This window comes from Oreochromis niloticus, linkage group LG2, assembly GCF_001858045.2.
Source record: "Oreochromis niloticus isolate F11D_XX linkage group LG2, O_niloticus_UMD_NMBU, whole genome shotgun sequence".
Classification (NCBI taxonomy): domain Eukaryota; kingdom Metazoa; phylum Chordata; class Actinopteri; order Cichliformes; family Cichlidae; genus Oreochromis; species Oreochromis niloticus.
In genome coordinates this window covers 2,665,708-2,673,365 of record NC_031966.2, presented here as the reverse complement: position 1 = coordinate 2,673,365, position 7,658 = coordinate 2,665,708, and the positions used below count along the sequence as shown (strand labels likewise).

At 40.4% G+C, this 7,658-nt stretch overlaps 2 long non-coding RNA genes across 2 annotated transcripts; both read left to right on the top strand.

Annotated features, from left to right (window-relative positions):
• The first annotated feature begins 4,308 nt into the window (after positions 1-4,308).
• LOC112847578 (uncharacterized) lies at positions 4,309-5,459 on the top strand. The gene is made up of 2 exons (XR_003221200.1): positions 4,309-5,122; positions 5,225-5,459. It is a non-coding gene; the product is annotated as an uncharacterized LOC112847578 (long non-coding RNA).
• A 474-nt stretch (positions 5,460-5,933) lies between these two features.
• On the top strand, positions 5,934-7,162 carry LOC112847577 (uncharacterized). Its single transcript, XR_003221197.1, has 3 exons — positions 5,934-6,143; positions 6,278-6,368; positions 6,743-7,162. It is a non-coding gene; the product is annotated as an uncharacterized LOC112847577 (long non-coding RNA).
• Positions 7,163-7,658: the final 496 nt, after the last annotated feature.

The following is a 7,658-nucleotide window of genomic DNA, read 5'->3' as shown; positions in this document are numbered from 1 at the left end:
AACACTGCAAAAGATCAAAGTATGTTACTAATAGTAACATTGTTGCCACTTGCTTGACAGGAAAATTTGTCCATGTTTGTGACAGGGAATGCTCAGCTAATTGTACTTTCCCAAAACAAAGAATGGAAGAGTGGATTTGCCACAACTGTGACAGCCACCTACAACGAGGAAAGATGTCGTCCATCGCAGTGGCAAACAATTTAGCACTAGCACCCATTCCAATTGAACTGAGTCAATTAAATGTACTAGAATGACAACTGATTGCTAAAATTCTCCCGTTTGCCAAAATCATTGCATTACCAAAAGGACAGCAAAGAGCCGTACATGGGGCTGTTGTTTGTGTACCGTCGGATGTGGAAACCACAGTAAACTGTCTTCCCAGACCTAGCAATGAAGCCCAACTCCTGCAGGTACAACTGAAAAGACACATCAGATTTAAAGGATACCAACACTTCTACACTGTGAACATGAAGAATGTGCTAGCAGGCTTATCAAAGCTAAAAGAGATGCATTCAGAATACAAAGATGTATCTATTGAGGATGAAGCTACTTTTGCTGATCTCACAAATAATCAGATAATCGAGATGGAACATGACACTGCTGATGCAGATATTCAAGATGCACTGCCTAGAAACTTAGACCACCAAATTGTACCAGAAAGAAGAACCACTAAGGATACAACCGCTGGACTGCTTGAGCCATGTCATGTAAACGAACTAATGGCGCCTGAACAGTCAAATGAAGAGCCCTTACAAGACATGGAGAAAGAAAAGGAAGAACTTCGACCTGGTCTTGTTCTAGACACCTGTATGCAACCACCAGATATAGCACAGGACATTTTATCATATGGTGAAGGAATATTTAGCATTGCACCCGCCCAAGGAAACAGACCTGTTGGCTTCTTCTCTGTTCCTAAGCTTGAAGCCATGGCCTTTCCTGTGCAGTTCCCAACTGGACAGAACACATTAGATGAAGCCAGACAAGTCAAACTGTCCCCAAGCATGTATTTTAATACACGGCTGTTTTCTGCAGATACACGGTTTGCAACTGACCAAAGCTACCTATTCTTTGCACAGTTTGTAACAGAAACACACATGGCTACAAACAGCATGTCCATCCAATTGCGAAAAGGTAAGGCAATCACCAAGGATGGACGTAGAATTTGTAACAGAATGCTTCAAAATAAAGACGAAGTGGAGAAAGTGACAAATAACAAAGATGCAACACGCTTCATGAAACCTCTGAGAGGTACTCCAGCCTATTGGGAGTGAAGCGAGATCGATCAACTGCAGACCAGACAACAAACGACGGAGGCACCAGACAAATGCAATCAAACGATGAGTTTATTAACACAGGAGAGGAAACATCAGCATATGTCTTCCTCTGACAAAAATACATTGAATGCTGGTTTTATAGCATAGAAAATTAACGCCCACACATACACGTCAACACAGGTCAAAAATACATAGTGATTGATGATGAGGGTCAATTATTAGCCCTTAGAGACCCTGAAGCTTGAAGTTTATTACCTTAAAAGGCAAGTGTTAAAGAAAAGAGAAGTTACATGTCTGTTTATAGTTATTAGAGATGTACATGATGTACCCTTGTCTGTAAACAAAGTAGACTAAATTGCAGCAGGTCTCAAAAAGAAGCAGAAGACACTGGGGCCTTCACTTAGGCCTGCTACTAGATTAATATGTGTATTGTAAGCATGCATGCAATTAACTTGCTATGTTCTCATCTTCCCTCAACATGTATCACCTGGACACTCTCACCAGTGAAGCTTAAAACCCTCTTGGATGGAACATCAACTCCAAATCAACATAGATATGCAATGTGTATAAAATGAACTAAACCTGTGAATAGAATGAATGTGATAACAAACATATTCAATGCAATATGAACCCTGTAAGAAATATTACTGATAAAATAATGCACTGAAAGATCTCCATGCTATGGTCAGACAGTTAGGAAAGACAACTTTTTTCCTGATATTTTCAGCTGCTGAAATGAGATGGCCTGAGGTTGTTGAGGTCATAAAAACTCAACAAGGTGAACAAGTGGATTTTTCACAACTTGACTGGAACACAAAGTGTGAAATTCTCCGAAGCAACCCTGTGACTGTGATGCGATTGTTTGAAAAAAGATTCGATGCACTAATGACAACACTGATCCTGTCCCCGGCACAGTCCATCGGTGAAGTAGAAGATTACTTTTATCAAGTGGAGTTTCAGGCCAGAGGTAGCCCTCATATCCATTTACTGGTTTGGGTCAAAGATGCACCTAAATTTGGAAGCGACCTTGAAGACCACGTGTACAAATTTATTGACAAGTACATAACATGTAAGATGCCTGACCAAAATGCCCATCCTGAACTTCACAAAATTGTGTCTGAGGTTCAAGTCCACAGCAGAAATCACTCCAGATCCTGTAAAAAAGGTAATGTGTCATGTAGGTTTGGGTTCCCCAAACTACCCGTAGACCAAACAATGATCACTTTCCCAAGCCCAGATGATGACGATGATCACAATGATAAGCAGCATAGCACAAGTAAGGAGAAAGGCATAAATGAAAAAATAAAAGGAAAAGAACAGACAAATGGCTCTCGCAAAAAAACAGAAAGAGGCCAAAGGAAAACTCCAGCCATTGAGAGATTTGCTCTGTGACCCAAATTCCTCGTTTGAAGACTTGTCTGAGCTGCTTCACAAATGCAACTTAACTTATGAACAATACTTGGATTGTGTCTTCAATTTAAGCAATGGCCATGTCATCCTCTTAAAGCGTGAACCTAATGACTGCTGGGTGAATGCATACAATGCAGATCAGCTGAGGGCCTGGAATGCCAACATGGACATCCAATATGTCATTGATGACTACAGCTGCCTGATGTACATGGTGTCTTATGTTTCTAAACCCGAATTTGAGATGACACAATTTCTTAATGGAGTCATCCAGGAGGTAATAAAGTCCAATGTCAATGAAAGAGATGAAATGAAACAGATAATGCAGGCATATGCTAAACACAGAGAAGTCAGTGCCCAAGAATCCGTGGCAAGGACATGCAAATGATGACCTTAAAAACACAAAATACCCCACATCCGAACAGTTCTACAAAAGTGGACGAAAACATGATTTTGCAGTACGGCCAATTGTTACCTTTAACAAAAAGCGTTATGAAAGCCATGGCAAAACAATGGAAAGGGCACTGGAACAGATTGAACAACAACAAGGCCCACTTATCAATGCATGGAACACCTTTGCACCTGAGGTTGAAGTAGATTGTTTAGAGTGTGTGGCCCAACGACAATCCAGACATGACACTGACGAAAATGAAATGGACATTGTTCCAGACTACCAAGTCAGTGGTAGCAGCAGTGGAACCATGCCAGCAATCATAGCACCAAAGCTGAGCCCAGACTTTGTCAGAAAAATTTACCGAAGTCTGAATGAAACCCAAGCATCCATATTCTACGCAGTGCGTGAGTGGTGTTTCAAACTTGTATGGGGTCACTGTCCTGAGCAGTTCTTTTATTTTGTCTCTGGAGGAGCTGGCTGTGGAAAATCACATGTTATCAAGTGCATATATGAGGAGGCAACAAAGATTTTGCACCAACTCCCCAGATTCCGTGACCAAGCAGACATGTCCTACCCTGCAGTACTGCTGACTGCATTTACTGGCACTGCAGCTTTTAACATATCTGGGAAAACACTGCATTCTCTGCTAAAGCTGCCAAAATCTTTAAAACCGCCTTATCAGGCACTGGGGAATGCACTGGATGAAGTGAGAGCTTCACTTTCAAATGCAGAGATTCTGATCATTGATGAGATATCTATGGTTTCTAAAGACCTTTTTGCCTACATCCACTGGAGACTTCAGCAGATCAAAGGAAACAAGAAGCCTTTTGGTGGGATGTCTATCCTTGCAGTAGGAGACTTTTACCAGCTGCCACCCCTTGGAAAAACCAAACCACTCTGTGTGTACGAGGACAATGTCCTTGATCTCTGGAAAGACTATTTCCACATGGTCAACCTGACAGAAATCATGCGACAGAAAGATGATCATTCTTTTGCTGAAGTTCTGAACAGGAGAAGAGTGAAGCAAAAAACAGATTCTCTTGAAGCCGATGATAAAGCCTTGCTCACTCAGGCTATCCATGACCTAAAAGACTGTTTGTAGCATAAATGTGTAATACATTAGATGGACAAAGAGGTCGACAAACACAATTCAGCAACTGTAACTGCTCTTCATTCTAATATCATAAATATTCAGGCAGAAGACTACAGAAAAGACCCACGGACGGGTGAGATGGTCCTCCTGGCAGAAATAATGAAAGGCAACAAAAGAGATTTACCTGATAACATACAAGCTGCACCTGGAGTGCGTGTTATGATTATTAGAAATTTGGATGTTGAAGATGGGCTTGTTAATGGGACATTCGGAACAATCACAAACATTGTGACAGCCACACAGGATGGACCAAAAACTGTGAATCTCATTGGACTTACGCTGGACAATCAAAATTCTGGGCAAAAATTTCACAGAAAAATACAAGGATCCTCAGACAACCTGGTATATATTGAGAAATGTGAAGAATCCACAAGTAAAAAAGGAGTTCTTCGCAGGCAATTTCCAATGAAGTTGGCCTTTGCATGTACAGCTCACAAAGTACAAGGCATGACAATGGAGTCAGCAGTAGTATGCTTGAAGCGTGTTTTCGAACCTGGAATGGCCTATGTTGCACTCAGCCGCACAACCTCACTTAAAGGACTGTACATCACAGACTTTGATGAAAGGAAAATCTATGCTGATCCTGCCATCACAGATGCACTCAAAAATATGAGACATGCATCATTTGAGAATGCAAGACCACTGTTGCAATTCTTAAAATCAGTAGTTCCCACAGTACCCACGTTGACAATTATCCATCACAATGCACAAGGTCTCCCAACTCACATGGAGGACATGAGATGCCACCATGAACTCAGCCTTGCTGATGTTTTATGTATAACAGAAACTCACTTGTCTGGATCATCTGTTTCTCCCCGCTTCCAGCTGGAACAATACAACATGGCCACGCGCAACAGACACGTCTCTTACACAAACCATACAGACATGGCAAAGGTAAATGGCGGTGGACTTGCAATGTACTACAAGACAATTCTTACAGCAGAGTTTCGAAAATACCTGCAAAATGTGACTGACCTTGAATATGTTGTTGTCAAGGTTGAATCGCCAGTCACAGCTTTGATAGCAACTGTATACAGGCCACCAAAATACAGCCACGTGAGGTTTTTACCACAAATGCAATGTCTTTTGGACTCATTGGAAATGATGAATTGCCAACCAATTATTGTTTGTGGAGACTTCAATGAGGACCTTATGAGCAGAGGTAAAAAACCCATCCAAGAACTGTTTCAGTCAAGAGGATATGCACAACTTATTACTGCTGCAACTACCGGAAAACACACATTGATTGATCACCTTTACATATCACAGCCATACGCCTGCCTCCAATCAGGTGTTCTGAATACATATCACAGTTATCACAACCCCATTTATTGTGTAATTCACTAACACAAAATGACTGCAAGGGTATGAGGGATATGGACTTGCCAAGTGTGGGCTGTGTCGCCCATTCCTTTCTACCCTGTGTGAATGAGGACCTGCTGTCTCAGTGCAGCGTGACAAAGACCCTGCCCAATGAAAGGAAGATTTTAGGCCATTTAAACACTCCCTATTGGCCTACTGTCGCCTAGAAGTCATACAGATGGACCTAAATATGGATATCAGCATTATCAGCAAGATGTACTGGTGAGTCCTCTTGTAACATTCTTTAATGTACTTCTATTTTATTATTACTTCCTATACACTCTGAACCGAATTTGTTGAAAAATAAAGTCAATCATGTTGTCTTATATGCAGACACAACAGAACAGCAGCCTCTACATGGTGCGAAGCCTACTGCAACAAAAACGTGATCTTAGTGTCTTTGCAACTGAGCACACTCTACCAGCAACACTGACAGCTCACCAGTGGGAGCTGATAGATAAGACTGCTGATGTGCTCTCATCCATTGAAGAGCTGACCAGAAACGTGAACAGAAAGACTGCAACTGCACCTGATGGGATCCCTGCCATAACAGGTAATTGTATTTTTGTTTCTTACTTTATATTGTAACATTTGATATTGATATTGTTTGAATCATATTCAAACAATCATATTGTTTGAATAATCTCATCCATTCATTAAGTCATCCATTCATTCATAACTCCTCAGATGTGTTCTGTCCAGTGAAGGCAGTGGAGAAGCCCTAAACTGATGTTGAAACTGTGCCACTCTTCTAGAAACCAGCTACAAGGATGGGCAGGTATAGTGAAATTAAAAGGCACCTTTTGTTCAACAGGTTTATATACAATCAAGTGATCAAAAGACACCAGTATTAAACCCATTTAAGCCAACTATATGCTTTGATTGGAACTGTATACAGGCCACCAAATTACAGCCATGTGTAGTTTTTACCTTGCATGGCAACTTACCTCATCAAAAGACACCAGTATTAAACCAATTTCTTTATTACTTCCTGTTCAATTTAGTTTTGGGTAATTTAGTTCTAAAGTTACATTTGTTTTTCCAATTATTTATTAGAACTTCATGACTTGCCAGTTCGCTAACTGAAGAGCTGCGCTTTGTGATGTCTCTTGTTTTATTGTTTTAAATTGTTTTACTTTTATCTGTTTCTAGCTGTTTTTGCAAAGTCAGCCAACCTCTTGCTTCCAAATGACCCTTATCCAGAAGTATCCGTGAGTGCCTCATCAACAGAAATTAAAGTGGAGACCTACCTCTCAGAGAAAAACGCACACATAAGAAAAGCGACCCACTTCAGTACTGGAAAGAACATCCTAATCTGTTTCCCTCTATGGCTGCTGTTGTGATCCCAGTGTGCCACCTGTAGCTCTGTGGACAGTTTTTGATTTGTTTACATCTCACCCCAACCGGTCGCGGCAGATGGCTGCACCTCCCTGAGCCTGGTTCTGCCGGAGGTTTCTTCCTGTCAAAAGGGAGTTTTTCCTTCCCACTGTCGCCAAAGTGCTTGCTCATAGGGGGTCATATGATTGTTGGGTTTATCTATATACATTAATGCTTGCATGCTTTTCATTTATACTGTTGCCTTACTCTTCGGTTCATAATATAAAGTTACTTGAATGGTTTCTTTTTCCTTTTTTATTTTATATTGCTTTGCTGTTTACCACAATCTAAATATCATGTTTAAATGTAATACATTATTGTAAATGGTATTTATACAAAATATAGTTTGAATGAGATAAGATACCTTTATTAGTCCCACAAGGGGAAATTTCATAATTTGCATGTGGTATTTTCCCTTTTCACATTAAAATACCTTTGAAATACAAATTGAATACCGCTTAATGGACTTTATTTTTTTCTACCAAGAAAACTTACTTTGGTTTACAATCTGCTAAACTGTTCACTTTAAACGACTCAAAACTGTAAAATCGAAATTGTAACTTCTCTTGAACACCTGAAACTTAAACATAATTTATTTTATTTCTTTTATATCTATTAACTTCTTTTGCAATCGTGTAACTGGAGCAACTTTCTCTCATCTCTGTATGCTGCACTGCATATAGCAGAGATC